Source organism: Schistocerca gregaria, chromosome 1 (assembly GCF_023897955.1).
Source record: "Schistocerca gregaria isolate iqSchGreg1 chromosome 1, iqSchGreg1.2, whole genome shotgun sequence".
In the NCBI taxonomy this organism is placed as follows: Eukaryota; Metazoa; Arthropoda; class Insecta; order Orthoptera; family Acrididae; genus Schistocerca; species Schistocerca gregaria.
In genome coordinates, this window is record NC_064920.1 from 410,491,668 (window position 1) to 410,510,372 (window position 18,705).

Here is an 18,705-nt window from a genome sequence, read left to right on the forward strand (position 1 = left end):
GAGTATCCTGCTTGTGCCAACTTTATGGTGATCGGTCAAACGGTGTCCGAAATCTCTTAATCTCAAACGTCCATTTATTTACGGAATGACCAGTAACAGTTTGAAAAAGTTGTAAGGGTGTTGCAGGGTAGCTTGTGCTGAAAAGTAATTGTCAAGAAAAAATTCTATTCGTTGCGCCGTTTCCGTGTTCCTGTAACATTGCCTTTGGTCAGTCAGCCCATTTCGTGCCTAAATCCAAGCTGCCCGCCAGAGACGGTGTCGCAAAATATGTTCTTCCTGTGGTTTCTTAATACCTAACAAGAGGATGATACAAAAATTGGACATGGGACGGTAGTCTGGATTGAACCCGAGCCAAAAGCTGAGCACTCTCGTGCGCTATGAGAACAACTGACACTAATTTGTTGTATTTGGCGGGCCGCTTGAACCTGTGCGCGTACTGCCTGATAGGCCAACTTCAGTGCTGCATAACTCGGAAACGGCGCAAAGTATCGGATTTTTTTCTTAGCAGTTGTTTCTTAGCACATCCTGCTGTTAACAACCTTACGAGCCCTGCAGACTGTTTTCGACTACCCTTTATATACGATGTCAGATCTTTGGTAAAATTAAGTTTCATTTTAGTTTGAGTAAAGCAAAATCGAAACCGATGCAACGCGGAAGCAAAACATTAACTAAAATTTGGTAAATACTTCACTGGGCGAGTTATCATGGTGATTAAGCCAATGGTCTGGCATTGAAAAGGAACGGGGATGGAATCCTCGCCCGTCCATCCAAAGTCAGGTCTTCCTAGATCACGTCATGTGAATGCTTGGATGCTCACTTTGTTAAGGACGCGGCCGATTTCTGTCGCTATTTAGAATGTGACTCTACTTACGAGATAAAGATACTAGATCGCTAACCATAGCTACCGTCGTTCCCTGAAATGCAACAATTTTGCAGTAAGGATGGTATAAGATTTCTGTAAAACCATACAGGGCCAGTATTTATTCATTCCGAGACGACTAGTAGCTGTTTTGAATGCCAACTGTCTTTCTACACCGCATTAACCATGGTAATGTATAATGTTTTTGGTGTTTACAAATTTTTGTCCAACCCCCGTAGTTTCACATTCATCTACGGCAGCTTGCCTTCATTCATACCAATCTGTCTTCTGATATTTCAATGGAGAATAATGTCTCAGAATAATGCTAACGGATGAGTCTCTAAATGCAGAATTCCCCGTTTCCATTCCACTGTATGTCTCTGTCACAGACTGTGAATATAATGTCACGCTTGAGACGTCCCTTGACTTTGCAAATCTCATTCTCAGTGTGATATACGTGCCTTATCTTATTGTCTCCTAGTGAGAATAGCGATTAGTGTTTCAAATTAAACATGTAGATCATGGAGATGAAGGTTTTTGAATCCCACACTCAGTATCAATGAGACATCAAAGTGTTCGGTAGGGTAGAACGATCTCTGGTCATGTATAATGGGCCATTAGTGTGATGGTAAGTGCCACAGGCTCCCAGGTACATGCTATTTTTCTTGACTTCCGGAAGGCGTTCGATACAGTTCCGCACTGTCGCCTGATAAACAAAGTAAGAGCCTACGGAATATCAGACCAGCTGTGTGGCTGGATTGAAAAGTTTTTAGCAAACAGAACACTACATGTTGTTATCAATGGAGAGACGTCTACAGACGTTAAAGTAACCTCTGGTGTGCCACAGGGGAGTGTTATGGGACCATTGCTTTTCACAATATATATATAAATGACGTAGTAGATAGTGTTGGAAGTTCCATGCGGCTTTTCGCGGATGATGCTGTAGTGTACAGAGAAGTTGCAGCATTAGAAAATTGTAGCGAAATGCAGGAATATCTGCAGCGGATAGGCGCTTGGTGCAGGGAGTGGCAACTGACCCTTAACATAGACAAATGTAATGTATTGCGAATACATAGAAAGAAGGATCCTTTATTGTATGATTATATGATAGCGGAACAAACACTGGTAGTAGTTACTTCTGTAAAATATCTGTGAGTGTGTGTGCGGAACAATTTGAAGTGGAATGATCATATAAAATTAATTGTTGGTAAGGCGGGTACAAGGTTGAGATTCATTGGGAGAGTCCTTAGAAAATGTAGTTCATCAACAAAGGAGGTGGCTTACAAAGCACTCGTTCGACCTATACTTGAGTATTGCTCATCAGTGTGGGATCCGTACCAGATCGGGTTGACGGAAGAGATAGAGAAGATCCAAAGGAGAGCGGCGCGTTTCGTCACAGGGTTATTTGGTAACCGTGATAGCGTTACGGAGATGTTTAACAAACTCAAGTGGCAAATTCTGCAAGAGAGGCCCTCTGCATTGCGGTGTAGCTTGCTCGCCAGGTTTCGAGAGGGTGCGTTTCTGGATGAGGTATCGAATATATTGCTTCCTCCTACTTACTCCTCCCTAGGAGATCACGAATGTAAAATTAGAGAGATTGGAGCGCGCACGGACGCTTTCAGACAGTCGTTCTTCCCGCGGACCATACGAGGCTGGAACAGGAAAGAGAGGTAATGACAGTGGCACGTAAAGTGCCCTCCGCCACACACCGTTGGGTGGCTTGCGGAGTATAAATGTAAATGTAGATGTAGATTCGATAGGGTAAAGTCCATCTTTGAATGGAAACAACTGACCAATAACAATATGACCATTTTGTACAGTTTTCCTTCCCTTCACAAATAATAATTTCGTCCAGACGACTGTAGAGTCCCTCAAGAAGCATTCACAATACTCGTCCAGTGGCTGGAGGAAAACTGACAACACACAGAAGCTTTTAAATTTCATGTAATTCTAAATTGCAGGGTGCCTATTTTGGGGCTTTTCTACAGTTACTTATTAGCAGTTTACCTTCACATCCAGCTCATTGATTTCTTTTGGCAGTATAGCACACCTTTCGTAAATGCATAAGATATTTAGAGAATACATTACACACTAACACAGACTGTCATACACTGAAGAGCCAAAGAAACTGGCACGCCTTCCTATATCGTGCAGGGCCCCCGCAAGATCGCAGCAGTGCCGCAACACGACGTGGCGTGGACTCGATTAATGTCTGAAGTAGTACTGGATGGAAATGACACCATGAACCCTGCAGCACTGTCCATGAATCCGTAAGAGTAAGAGGGGGTGGAGATCCCTTCTGAACAGCACGTTGCAAGGCGTCCCAGACATGATCAATAACGTCTGGGGAGTTTGGTGGCCAGCGGAAGTGTTTAAACTCAGAAGAGTGTTCCTGGTACCACTCTGTAGAAATTCTGAACGTGTCTGGTGTCTCATTGTCCTGCTGGAATTGTTCAAGTTCGTTGGAATGCACAGCGGACATGAATGGGTACAGGTGATCAGACAATATGCTTATACGCGTCACCTGTCAGACACGTATCTAGACGTATCAGGAGTCTAATATCACTCCAACTGCACACGTCCCACACAATTACACAACCTCCACCAGTTAGAATCTGACATGCATGCTGACATGCAGGGTCCATGGATTCATGAGGTTGTCTCTGTACCAACACAAGTCCACCAGGTCGATACAATTTGAAACGAGACTCGTCCGACCAGGCAACATGTTTCCAGTCATCAACAGTCAATGTCGGAGTTAACGGGCCCAGGCGAGGCGCAAAGCTTTGTGTCTTGCAGTCATCACGGTTACACGAGTGGGCCTCCGGCTCCGAAAGCCCATATCGATGACGTTTCATTGAATGGTTCGCACGCTGGCACTTGTTGATGGCCCAACATTGAAATCAGCAGCAATTCTGTAAGGGTTGCAGTTCTATCTCGTTGAACCTTCTTGACGGATGCATAAATAGTTCTCGGTTTACTTGCCGCGTCAAATTTGGATAAAATCCCTAGCTTTCGATGACTACCTCCTTCACATTCGTCAGGGGTAAAACTGACTGTCATGGACTGGTAGGCTTCCGCTTTTATAAGCAATGGAAGGCTTCTCATTGGCTGGATGACATTACGGTGAAAACGGCGCGTGCGGAGGTGGCGGCCTCTATGTCCATAGGTTTTTTTGCGCTCTTTATCCAGCGTTGCTTGCAGCGCCATCCATCGCGACAGGCGGAAAACTACGAGGAATGTATGAAGTCGCCCTCTGTGCTCTTTCTTTATCAACTGCGCGCTTCCATGCATTGCTGAGTGCATATCCGGAGTCTCTGTTGAAATTATTTTTACAAAGTATAATTTCAACTCCTTCCCTGATGACAGAGTCCCAATACCAGAATGAGATTTTCACTCTGCAGCGGAGTGTGCGCTGATATGAAACTTCCTGGCAGATTAAAACTGTGTGCCCGACCGAGACTCGAACTCGGGACCTTTGCCTTTCGCGGGCAAGTGCTCTACCATCTGAGCTACCGAAGCACGACTCACACCCGGTCCTCACATGGTAGAGCACTTGCCCGCGAAAGGCAAAGGTCCCGAGTTCGAGTCTCTGTCGGGCACACAGTTTTAAACTGCCAGGAAGTTTCAGAGTCCTAATACTTTGAAGCGTGAGCCAGTATTCTTGTTTCATCGATGAAATCTTATGTTTATTTAACAAACTGTGCTCAGCCACCGCTGATTTTTCAAGTTACTTGTATTTTAGGTGACGCTGATGTTCCCCACAGCGATAGGCAACAGTTCTTATAGACTGGCCCACATAATTTTTGCCACACTCGCAAGGAATGCAGTAAATTCCCGGTACTCTCAGGTCGAGACTATCTTTCACAGGTCGCAACATTTCCTTAATCTTCCTGGGTGGCCGGGAGACTGATCTGTTTCCCTGCCGGCTCAGAACTCTGCCGATCTTGCTGGTCGTTTCACCACAGAATGGTAGCCGCGCGATGTGTTGGTCCTCCTGATCTGTTCGAACAGCGTCCTTCCTAGGTTTCTTAGCCAGAGTAGATCTGATATCACCATCAGAGTATCCATTTTTTTCTGAATACCGTCGTCAGATGGTTAATCTCGGAGCCGAGATGATCCTTGTCCGAAATAGTCCTTCCTCTGTGCACCAAGGTATCCAGCATAGCTCTCTTCTGAGCTGGGTGGTGAAAACTACGTGCGTCTAGATATAAAACTGTATGCGTCGGTTTTCTGTAGACAGAATGTCCGAGACGTCCATCTGATTTTCGCTCCACCAGCACATCTATGAAGGGTAACATCCCATCCTCCTCCACCTCCACTGTAAATCTTATGTTCTGATGTATACCATTCAAATGATCAACAAACTGCTGCAATGCCTCATTGCCATGTGGCCATATTAAAAATGTATCGTCAACATACACGAAGAAGCAGGACGGACGTTAGGGAGCACTGTTCAACGCTCATTCTTCGAAATCCTCCATGAAGAAGTTAGCTATGGCTAGTGACAGTAGCGAACCCATGGCTGTTGCGTCAATCATTTCGTAATATTTTCCACCATACAAAAAATTGGTGATCGTCAAAGTGTGTCGAAATAACTTCCGTATTTCAGGAGAGAAATGACCAGCCAACAGTTTTAACGTATCTTCCACCGGTACCTTTGTAAACAAAGAGACCACATCTAGGCTAATCATGACGTCATTCGGACCTATCCTCATCTGCTTTATGTCAACAAACATTTTTGAGTTATTAGTATGATGGCTACAGTGGCCGACTATAGGTGATAATACTTTGGTTAAGTATTTTGCCAACCTATATGTAGGAGACCCAATAACACTAACAATATGACTCAACGGGACCCCAACCTTGTGGACCTTGGATAGACCGTATAGCGATCTACCCAAAGTCCTCACCGCTCCACGACAGTCAGTTTTACCCCTGATGAAGATGGCGGAGGTAGTCATCGAAAGCTCGGGATTTTATCCAAATTTGACGCGGCAAGTAAACCGAAAACTATTTATGCAAGGACTCCGTCGCGAAAGACTTCGTAGTCATGTTCTTGACGGATCTTTTTTCTGCCTCAGCGATGTCGGAGATTTAGTATTAAACCGTATTCCCGAAATTCACGGTACCCTCGTGAAATGGTCGTGCGGGAAAATCTGCACTTCATCGCTGCTTCGGAGATGCTGTGTCCCATCGCTCGTACGCCGACTATAACACCACGTTCAAACTCACTTAAATCTTGATAACTTGCCACTCTAGCAACAGTAACCGATCTAAGAACTGCGCCAGACACTTGCTGTCGTATATAGGCGTTGCCGACCATAGCGCCGTATTCTGCCTGTTGAATATGCAAGCTTATACTAATTTCTTTGGAGCTTCTGTTATTTTCTACGAACTTTCTAGTGTGCACACGGAAGTCTGGTACCTGAGTCACCATTGGTTTCGTTACTGCTCGGGGAATCCCAAACTAGGAGAAATACGAAGTTCCTACTGTTCGACTGTTCGGGGAACTACTTTATGGACAAAGAATGTGTGAGCGCTGCGGCCCTATTTCTACATCTGCAGTAATAAAAAAAAAAAAAATAGAAAATAAAAAAACGAACAGTTTGCATTTTATCCGGAACACAGTGTGCGGAGACGTACGCTCCACTTTTGCGGTCATGAGAAATTTTGAGTTTAAATAAGCGAAACATTTTAATATGTAGATTTAATTTGGTTATTTTCAGAAGAACAGTCTGACAATCACTGTACCGTACTGTGAATATGAACTTTGATGATAATAAAATTTGTTGGCCTACCCGTGCGTACTGAACGCTCGTCTATTTTGCAATCTGTTACTATTAAGATAATGATGAAACCGTCAAAAATCAAATTTCATTTAGCGTACTTGCTATGCGCATTGCAAGTCGGTATCTTATCACTTCTCATAAAAATGCTGCTGCAGCACACAAATCGCGATCATAAAGATAAAGAATGAAAAATGAGGAACTAAACTTAAAGACTGATAAATAAGAACAAAGACAACTAGTATAATAAAACCATAACAAAAATACACCCTTTCATAAAGTTCTCACAACTAGACAAGTTAGAAAAACATTTCTTAATAATTGCCCTGTGCACAATTACTTTCCTTGACACTTGTTTCAATTATAAGGCAATATGTTGCATTATAATATTTCTATAGTAAACTTCAGCTGTACGCAATGCTCTAACAATGAGAAACTACACAGTTACAAATATGATAAAAACTGGATTACCTTAACACTTGCGTTTGTAATTCTTCCATTAATAATTGCTCAGTATCGTCAATATTCTTCAAAACATGTTTTACAAAATCTTTTTTAAATAATGCTGCCTCCAGTACACAACAGGCCAGCTTCCATCCTTTTCAAATCAAGTACATAACCAAACTGTCGAACACACACAACACACTGATTCTCTCTGAGTTACTCTAACATCTTTGGTCTAAAACAAGAATTACAAAGAATATGATTATATCGATACTTCTCAATTATGACCAAAATTTCTTGAAAATCGATATGGCAAATCGGACAGTCCCATTTGTAGGTGACGATATAATCCACTCATAATGATTTAAGGTTAATGTATACTTAGGTGGTCATATATCACTTTGTTTATTAAAATTCGTAAATGGGACCGCTAACTCCAAAGCACTTCTTGCCAGCAGTGATGAGTTCGCTGCAAGGAGGATAAACAGTGACATTATTTCATATTTACTTAGCCTGTTCACAGGCGACTGAAAGCGTCCATCATATTTAATATTCCATACAGTCGTTGAGTGTTTTAAACACTCATATCTGATTACTTTAAAAGTTTGTTTCTAAAAATTAACTGTAATCACTTTTCTCATAAATATAGGCCTACTAGTGGTAATGATGTGAAAGATATGAGTTTTAAGAACAAGTTAAATTTTGGAAAGTATTTTCATAAACAATTATTCGAACATAAGAAATAACCGAAGCTACAGCGAAAGTTCCTTAAATTTAAAAAAAAAAAAATACTGGCTTCTGTATAGTGGCGTGTCTTTTCTGGCTAGTTGTACCTCTATTTTTTTGAAATTTCACATTTCACAAAAGCTCGAAAATGAAACAAGTAGTCGTTTTGAAGGTACATTGTGTTTAAAGTAATATTGTTGAAGAGTTTTTATAGTTCTTATTCTCCTACAGGGATCCTTTACGGCGTAATGTAACTGCGTGAAATGCACAGTACATGGCAGTTTTCCAATTTCGCGCTGGAAATCGCACTGTGAATTGCTTGAGCCACAGCTATTCCTGCTTAGCACTCAGGCTATGACGTCACTGTCAGCAGCCTGACTCCCACGAGAAAGACAGACAGCGGCACATGCGTCACAGTACGCGACACTGCAGGTCTTATGATTGCCAGCAGCCGTCTCTATCAGGGAATGAGTAACTATTTCAGATGGGTCTGATGATTGTTAACTGAGCGTTTGAATTCATGCAAGCTCTCGGTAGCACTCGACAAAATTAGACATTTAGTTGGTTCCGTTTCATTGACATACTTACTTCCAGTGGCCCTGTACAGAGCGAAGCGTTCACATAGTGTGGCGGACAATGCGACTAGTGTGACATCACAACATTTCATTGTGGGGTCCAGATATCTCGTGGTCCCCGAAGTAGCCGCAGATCTCCTTGCACGTGGGCCACGGTTTGGCGTATATCGTGGAGTCGCGGCAGTCGACAGAACAGTGCCTCATACAGATGACATCACTGCCACTCTTCCAGCACACATCGCTGGACTGGCAGGATACTAAGTTAAGGGGCCCAAGATTGAAGCCTGTGTTGCTCTTTTTGTGATTTCTCCCTAATCAGTAGAATTTTCAACATGTTTGAATTATCCAATTCATCTTTCTCAATTCATACCATATGTTCGTAAAACTATCAGTCACACAAAACGAAATATTTCCTAAGAGTAGCGCAGTAGCTCATTGTTTTAAATAGAATGTCCAGGTTGTTTCTCAGATCTGTCGACACCTTTACATTTTTTTAACTAACGGCCGTAGGATATTTTCCTACAGTAACAACATTTCTGTTTCATTGCTATCAGCAGGGGATCTCAAGTTCACTCCATACTTCTAGATTCGCAGAAGGCTTTTGACACTGTTCCTCACAAGCAGACAAGCAGACTGTTCCTCACAATCAGACTGCATATCTGTGGAGTATCGTTTCAGTTGTGTGACTTCGTTTCGTGATTTCGTGTCAGAAAGTTCACAATTCGTAGTAACTGACAAGAAATCATCGAGTGAAACACAAGTGACATGTGGCGCTCCCCAAGGAAGTCTTACAAGCCCTCTGTTGTATTTAATTTATATAAAATGTTTAGGAAAAAATCTGAGCAGCCCTGTGAGACTATCGTTTATCGCCTGGTAAAGTAATCGGAAGATTAAAGAAATTGCAAAATGATTTTGACAAGAAAACTGCATGGTGCGAAAACTAGCAATTATCCCTAAACAAAATGGATTTGAGGTAATCCACAGCAAAATTCTGTCAAATTTCCGTTATACGCTACGTCACACAAATTTAAAGATTTTCAACTCAACTATATATCTAGCGATTACAGTTACGAACAACTTAAACTGGAACCACCGCATACAAATTTTTGTTCGGCAAGAATTTCGTTTTATTGGCAGAGTACTTAGATTCAACAAATCCAATAAACAGACTACCTACTTTACACTTATCTGGAGAATTGCTGCTTGGTATGGATTCTTTACCAGATAACATTGACGGAGGACTCGAAAATTTCAAAGAAGGGCAGCTCGTTTTTTATTACAGCGAATTAAGGGAATGTGTTTCACGAACGTGACAAACGAACTGGAGCGTTAATCATTAAAATAAAGGCGTTTTCAGATATTTGTCACGAAATTTCTAACCCAAACTTTTTCCTCCGAATACGAAAATATTTTGCTGAGGGCTATCAATATATAGAGAAATAACTAAGATAATAAAAAAAGAGAAATCAAAGCTGTCACGGAAATATTTAGGGGTTCATTTTCCCGAAGTACTGTTCGAGGATGGAACGATTTAGAGATGGTCTGAAAGTGGTTATCGAACCCTTGAGTGTCAGTTGCACAGTAATCGAGCAGATGTAGCTGACAAGATTAGAATGAATTCTTTTATGTCCCATTTTGCTGTTGTGCGTCCATAAAACTAAAACACACACAACATGGGGCTCTGCACCCGCTGTGCTTAATTGCCAAGGTTCCCATAACCAACAAGATCATTCGCTGCAAACGTTCGTTTTATCGTGCTGATGGATGACGAGCCAACGTCACACGAACAACGTTTCACGGAAAACCCGCGTCGATGTCAATCGATGAGGCCACGGCGCACGCAGAAGTGGGTCACAGGCGGCCGGACCGAGCGCCGTTCTCTCTGACCTCGAGCATCGTTTCGGTATCCGATGGAAGCAGGTGTTGACGACAGCCGCGGGAATGTGGCAGCGAGATGGAATCAAAGTATTCACTGAGACGCCGAGGGTGGCTGGTCGTCTCTCCGTGGTTAGCGCCTCCTTTTGTTCCGATCCCGTAGCAAAACGACCATCCTTCTGGGAGAACTTGCCAGTGTTTATCGAAGAGACAGTGGTCACCATGCTAGCCGTGCAGTTCGGCAGGCCTCTTGGGCTGAATAGGACCTTAGAAGCATAGAGTGTTAAAGAAATTCGTACGGTTCCACAAAGCTATACAATCTTCTACATGAATGTAGGCAGAGCCGCGCGGAGCGGCTGAGCGGTAAGAGGCGCTATTTCACGGATCGCGCGACCACTGGCTTCGGAGGCTCGAGTCCTCCCTCGGACATGGGTGTGTGTGTGTGTGTTGTTCTTAAGACAAGTTAGTTTAAGTAGTGTGTAAGTCTAGGGACCGATGACCTCAACGGGTTGGTCGGTCAGGAATTCACACAAGTTTGAACACTTGAATGAAGGCAAAAACGTGGCACAAATTTTAAGCCGGTCTGAGTGGCCGAGCGGTTCTAGGCGCTGCAGTCTGGAACCGCGCTACCGCTACGGTCGCAGGTTCGAATCCCGCCTCGGGCATGGATGTGTGTGATGTCCTTAGGTTAGTTAGGTTTAAGTAGTTCTAAGTTCTAGGGGACTGATGACCTCAGAAGTTAAGTCCCACAGTGCTCAGAGCCATTTGAACCATTTTGAACAAATTTTAACCGCATAGGACTACAAGAGTACCGTCCGGTTTTACAAGAGTGTATCTTTTACATGCAGATACATTACCCTGCTACGGGTGACATCTAATCTACTTGGAATGACCATAACTTGAGTTTATAATATTCACGTCGTACAATATTTCCGATTCTTGAATATGTTCCGTAAAATGTGCTTCTTGTATAGAGCGCCGACCACAAACAGCTAACGCCGTCGACGATTCAGTTTAGTATGGAAGCAGATTAGATGTTGTGCGAATTATTGTATCGGGCAGAAACTCTATTGTTTTCAACTACTGATTCTATGTTCTTAATTTTTTCCGCATCTTAGTTGGTAAAAACGAAACTCGCATTCGGGGGGACGACAGTTCAAAACAGCCTCCAACCATCCTGGTTTAGGTTTCCTGTGATTTCCCCAAATCGATTCAGGCATATGCCGGTATCGTACCTTTCAAAGGGCACAGCCGACGACCTTCTCCATCCTTCCTAATCCCATGGGACCGATGACCTCGCTGTTGGGTCCCCACTCACAAATAAATCGGCCAACCAGAACGGAATACTTACAGACGCACTTTGTTGTCTATGTATGTCTGTCTATCTGCCTGTCTGTCCGACTCTTAAAAATCATTTTCTTAGCAACGGGTGGACATAGCAAGTTTAAATTTCAATCACATAGTAAAGTCTACGGTCCCTTGGCGGTGTAAAAATTGACGCTTCTAAGATTGCAATCAAAAGATACAGGCGTTTATGTCTCATACTTTTTAACTCGCCAACTCACTCAGCAAATATTTGTTTTTTTAAATAAAACTGCCTTTTCCTGGTGCTAGCTACTTTATTTATCCCATACACGTTTCGCTTCTCCTGTTCTAAGGCGTCATCAGTGGGATCTATAACGATACAGTCTTGTTAGTTATAGATTATCAAATATTTCACTTCGCGATTTTTTGTGAAAAAAGTAATTACTTACGGTTTGTTGATCTGCATTTCCTCACATCTGGTTTGGAGGTAGCACTACCACTTTTATCACTGCCATATAATCACAACTTTGTTTTCACGCCTTCCACACACTGTTCACCATGATTCTCACTCTTTTTTGTGGTGGACTATTGTTCTTTTGTCACTCGATGCAACTATTTCGTCGTACACTGCTTTTCACAGGTTTAATATTGCGACTCCATTACGTGTTTCATCTTCTTTTGTATGTTTACCTATCTGTTTCCGAACTAACGAAGCATATGTTCCATACTAACTTCTGTTTATGATGTTTATACCGTGAGTGTGTGTGTGTGTGTGTGTGTGTGTGTGTGTGTGTGTGTGTGTGTGTAAGTGAGAGAGAGAGGGGGATAGAGCCGACTGCATTATTATGTCCAGTTCTTTTTGGTAGCTTTCTTTGGTGAGTGATGCAGATAGCACAAAATAATGGTTACAATAATAACACAGTCACAAAGCTAAACAAAAAAATTAAAAGTAAAATAAAATGAGAAAGCTCCAAACCACAAACAACAACAAAACAGAACCAAACACAAACATGCAGTCCCATAACAACTACACAGGATAATCAGAAAAAGATGAAAGAAAACACAAGATGGTACACAATGACATACAAACACAAACTAACCCATAAAATCATCAACATTTAAAAAGACAGGGAATAAACATAGCATACATAACAGACAATTCTATACAAAAGTACACCCCAAAGCTGACAAAAAACAGAGACATATACCAGTAAGCAGGTATATATCAGCTACAGTGTACTACTTGTGAAGGCACACACATAGGGCAAACAGGGATAACATTTGATGCCAGATACAAGGAACACATGAGAGCCTGGAAATATGGGAAAAACCACTCCACATTTGCAGAACACCTAAGAGAAAATGACCACAAACCAACCAATAGAGAAGATGACATGAAAATAATTAGAATCAACAATAAAAAATACCTCCTGACCATGCAAGAAAATTACCACATAAATAAAACCAAAGCAGAAGGGAAAATCCTATTGAATGACCAAGTACACATGCCAAGCAATTCATTATTTACACTAATAAATAAAATAATAGAATAACGTTCGCAAGAAGTATTAATATAATAATACTGTCCAATGTAATAATAATAGAGCCCAACATCTTTACACTCACTCATCTATGAACCCCTCCATAGAATATTCAAACGAAAAGTCAAAACAGTTGTCACCAAAGTTTTCAGCCACTCGCTAACAGCTAGTACACCCACCACCCTCTGCCCCCCCCCCCCCCTCCTCAAAAAAACGTCGGTTCTATCTCCCTCTCTCTCTCACTCACACACATACGCAATAAACATCATAAATAGAAGTTAGTATCAAACATATACTTCGTTAGGTTGGCAACAAGTAGGTAAACATACCAAAGAAGATGAAACACGTAATGGAGTCGCAATATTTACGCTGTGAAAAGCATTGTACGACGAAATAGTTCTGTCGAGTGACAAAAGAACAATAGTCCATCACAAAAAAGAGTGAGAAACATGGTGAACAGCGTGTGGAAGGTGAGAACACAAAGGAAGGCAGTGATAAAAATGGTAGTGCGACCTCCAGACCAGATGTGAGGAAACGCACGTCAGCAAATCGTAAGTAATTACTTTTTTTTACAAAAAATCGCGAAGTGAAATGTTTGATAATCTATAACTAACAAGACTGAATCGTTATAGATCCCACTGATGATGAATTGGAATAGGAGAAGGTGAAACGCATATGGGATAAATAAAGTAACTAGCAGCAGGAAAGGTAGTTTTATTTACAAAACAAATATTTATATGCTTGCTGCGGAGGATGGCCACACAAACAAACTTGTCTCTCATCAAAACCCGTTGACCTAGAACCATGGAATTCGGCAAGTAGAAAGGTTTCACAGTACAAGTAAAGAAAAAATTCAAACATTGTTAGTTCATAATTATCCAACACGCAACAAAGTGTTTTCTTTTTCATTGGTTATCCGACTGACTGCTTGACCTTTAGTTGAGCCACCTTGTCTCTCAGGAACGGATAAACGTATCAAGTTGAAATTTCTCTCACATACTAAGGGCTGTAGCCCCTTGGTTTTGTAAGAAAAGTAAGGCTCTAAATCAACGCAATCAAAAGATACGGCCACTTATGTCACATATTTTGATAAGTTTAAATTCACTCATTAAAACCTATTTCCGTTGACCTAGAATCACGAAATTTGGAGGAAGCAAGGTTTCACAGTAGAAGTGAGGAAAAATATCAAAAGAAAATCGTTAATTTGTTCTTGTATCAGCCGAGAAAAATATTTGTTTTTCATTTATTATCCGACTTCAAATTTCAAATTACAACATACTCGAAAGTCGTGTACTTCCCCAGATCAGTATCTTGTCAGTGTCAGTGTCGATAACAGCCAAAAATCGTCGATTTTTTTGGTTACGGGTATGAAGAACTGTCTATATGCATAACTAAGTCTGTACGCAAAGCTCCGAGCGTGGGTCCTACTCGAACTTGGACAATTTTTCGCAGTTATGCAGGTTAGGCTTGTTCGAGTCTACAAAAAGTTGTCGAAACGAAGAAATGTTTGACTAAAATTTCTCATAATTAGAATTAAGAAGGAGCAATTCGTAATTACTTTGCAGAAAAGAAAATTTTGAATGTAATTTTCAGCAAAAAACGTAAACCCAACTGTCTCTCGGCGTTGCCCTAACAACCACCGATAATGTTTAAGCTAGACTTTCAAGAGTACCACTGAAGTGTAAACCATTGTTTTAATTACAACACTAGAAATCAAATTTTCTCGTTAAATATTTAATCAGAATACTTTCAGACTATCTTTAGTAAACCCCGCCTGACAAAGAAAGTTAAGCAGCGTACACACCATTTGCCGAATGTAAATGATAAGAGATGCAGTTCTCTGCGACAGGTAGAACGGCCACCAGAGTACGGTAATGTTGCTCGTATTAAGCACTGTGAACAGGCGTAGTGCGATATTTAAGACGCGTGAACAGCGTCAGATGTTGAGTGATCTCTGTGAAGGACGGGACATGCCGCGTACTCATGTGAGACAGCGATGTCAGCAACTGACAGAGTTAGAGAGGGCCTCATTGTTTTCATCCATTTGGCGGGTTGGTCGAATTGTACAATATCTAGATCTTTGAGGTATGCGGATTTGACAGTGGCCCAATGTTGGGCTGCATGGGAACGTGAGAGCAGGCACACATCGTCAAGATTCCCATCGAACACGTCTCAACGTCACTATTAAAGATCCCCGTATTCTACACCAGCCACATCGTAATCACTTCACATCTGCCCCTGCCTTCCGACAACAAATAATGGATGCCCTGCAACATTTCGTGACATACAGGACCATTCACTGGAGACCAGCAGTAACTGGACTACGCAATTTCTGTACCACGCGTAGGCTGCCGTTAACATCACAACACAAATGGTTGGTTTGGAGTGTTGCCGTGACTGGGAAGCATGGACTGCTGACGAATGACGTCGCACTGCATTCACCGAAGGACGGCACTTCTGCCTAGACGAGTATGGCGGCAACTTGGCGAGAAGTCCCGTTCTTCCAATGTTTTGGAAAGGCACAGTGGTTTTACCCTTGGCTGTCGTTATGGTGCGGCGAGTCATCAGTTATGGCCTCATCTCATGGCTCGTAGCGACCGAGGGAACTCTGTAGGCACAACGGTAGGTCTCGGACAGCTTGCACCCTCATGTGACAGTATCGTGATGCCATTTTTCAACAGAACAATGCTCGTCCATACATGGGACGTGTCTCTATGAATTGTCAGCGTGATGTTGGTGTACTCCCGTAACCAGCAAGTTCCTCAGACCTCTCGTCGAAAGAACATGTATGCCACCAGGTCGGACATCAACTCCATCCCAGTGTTAGTATCTGGGATACCAAGGATCAGTTACAGAGGCTGTGTGTCAGCTTGCCTCAGGAAAGGATGCGACTGCTTTGTGACATCCTTTCCAGCCGAATTGTATATGCACCCAATCCGGAGGGGCGCAAGTGACAAGCGAGCGCATACTTTGTAAACTTGATTCGATTTCGTATTCCCTGAAATAGCGTTACATACCCTCTCAATCTGTGAAGTCTCATTTCGATTCCTCCTTCATGATTATAATACCAGAAGAAAGAAAGACTTGCACAATCATCTACTTAACCTATCTTTGACAAACAAAGGGGTAAAATATACTGCTGTAAAACTTTTCGATAAATTACTACATGAAATGACAGCATTAGTAGTAGTGTCAAAAATAAATCGAAATCATGTCTCCTTGGAGCCGACGGCCTTGGCGCAGTGGTAACACCGGTTCCCGTCAGATCACAGGAGTTAAGCGCTGTCGGGCTGGGCTAACACTTGGATGGAGGACCAGCCGGTCTACCTAACGCTGTTGGCAAGCGGGGTGCACTCAGCGCTTGTGAGGCAAACTGAAGAGCTACTTGATTGAGAAGTTTCAGCTCCGGTCTCGGAAACTGACAAACGGCCGGAAGAGCGGTGTGCTGACCACATGCCCCTCCGTATCCGCATCCAGTGACGCCTGTGAGTTGAGGATGACACGGCGGCCGGTCGGTACAACGGCCCTTCATGGCCTGTTCGTGAGGAGATATCTCCTTGGCAACTCCTTCTATACCACAGATGAATTCTTGAATAGAAACAAATAAATCTGTAATTATAATATATGTATTATGTGCCATTTAAGGGAATTCCGTAGGTAATAAAATTTTAAGCTTAAAAAAACCCTTCACTCATGTGCGCATTTCTTATGCATTTGACACATTCCACATCATAACGGCTACCGTGAGACTGGTCAACGGAACACGTAATTAACAAACAAATAAACAAAACAAACTTCCCTTCTGGGTGCTTCACGTTTTTGTCACGCAGTCTACATGAGTGTCAATATATTCTGAACAAATATTTCAGCGTCACGATAAATTGTATACTTGACCTTCCGTTGTCTTCTATTCTCTTCGTTCACTTTTATGTTTTCACAGCTTCTGAAAAACGAACCAAGTAATGCGTGACCCTGTAATTCTCTCCTTAGATAAGCATCTAAGCACTTCCAATCACGAGGGACTTGTTTCTGACAGGACATTTAGAATCTTCAAAGTAAAAATCCTTACTAACACCCGCTATACCAAGACACGCCAGTTGCGTGATGAAGTAGTCCTTGCTTTGTTTGTACATCAGCTGCGATATGAGCAGCGCCATTTCGCCAAGTTGTGCTTGTAGAGCATTCTCAAGGTTCACGACCGAGTACGCTGGCATGGCCCGTGGAAAAACACGCGACCGCCGTCAAAGGCAGAATAGTGAGTTCTCGAAAGCGAGCAAACATTGACGTTGACTAATATTTGGACTCGCAGCCCGGGGTCTCGCAGCAAGAGGGAATCTTTAAAACCGGGCTAAAAATAATAATAGCCGGTGAAATCGATTTCGACGTCGACCTCTGTACATGAAGCCAGTCTCCGCGTGTCCGTTTATCTGGTACACAAAGCTCATACACAAAGAGCGCAGGAATCTATGAATATTAGAAGCAGACCAACGTGAACAGTGCAGGAGGCAACAGGAAGAACCTTCACTTATGAATACCAAGCACGCATACGAAAAAACAAATTATTGGAGGACCGCATAACATTATTTTTTTGGCCAGACATAAACATTTTACAAATATCTCCAAAAAGGGATATTGAGGTCTAGTCGGTAGCATTTGACTTCTTGCGGCTTTTAATGGAAAAGTGTACGTTGTTCCTGCGTTACCGCCCGATCCTAAAAAGTATGTGTTTGAATACTAACTAAGAGACAACAATTAAAAAATGGTTCAAATCTACATCTATATCCATACTCCGCAAGCCACCTGACGGTGCGTGGCGGAGGGTACCTTGAGTACCTGTATCGGTTCTCCCTTCTATTCCAGTCTCGTATTGTTCGTGGAAAGAAGGATTGTCGGTATGCCTCTGTGTGGGCTCTAATCTCTCTGATTTTATCCTCATGGTCTCTTCGCGAGATATACGTAGGAGGGAGCAATATACTGCTTGACTCCTCGGTGGAGGTATGTTCTCGAAACTTTAACAAAAGCCCGTACCGAGCTACTGAAATTGGCAACGGTGGGATTCGAACCCAGGCCTCCGAAGAGACTGGTGCCTAAAACCAGTGCCTTAGACCGCTCCGCCACGTTACCGTTGGCTCTAAGCACTATGGGACTTAACATCTGAAGTCATCAGTCCCCTAGGCTTAGAGCTACTGAAACCTAACTAACCTAAGGACATCATACACATCCATGCCCGAGGCAGGATTCGAACCTGCGACCGTAGCAGCAGCGCGGTTCCGAACTGAAGCGCCTAGAACCACTCGACCACATCGACCGGCTGACAGAGACAACAGTTGGAACAGGATTTATAAACCAGTTTTTTGAAAGATTGATCTTGCTCCGACGTCAGTCAGGTGAGACGAACAATCGCATTGTAGAAGAAGCACATGTCACCCAATACGAGGATGCATGTGGAGGTCAAACGTAAGTGAAGGTACAGCCACTGGTGCGTGGAAATTTCATATGGAACTCCGCAGAAGTCAGTCAGTAGATCTAACCAAAAATGGGTTACAACGATCAACACTGGATGCTGAACAGTTTAGCAGCTGCGGCACGGC

The 18,705-nt window shown here is 42.7% G+C and overlaps 1 protein-coding gene across 1 annotated transcript in view; it reads left to right on the forward strand.

The window, feature by feature from the left end:
- The window catches only part of LOC126349718 (kinesin-like protein KIF12), a 568,557-nt gene that overhangs the window by 426,332 nt on the left and 123,520 nt on the right, over window positions 1–18,705 (forward strand). The window lies entirely within an intron of this gene.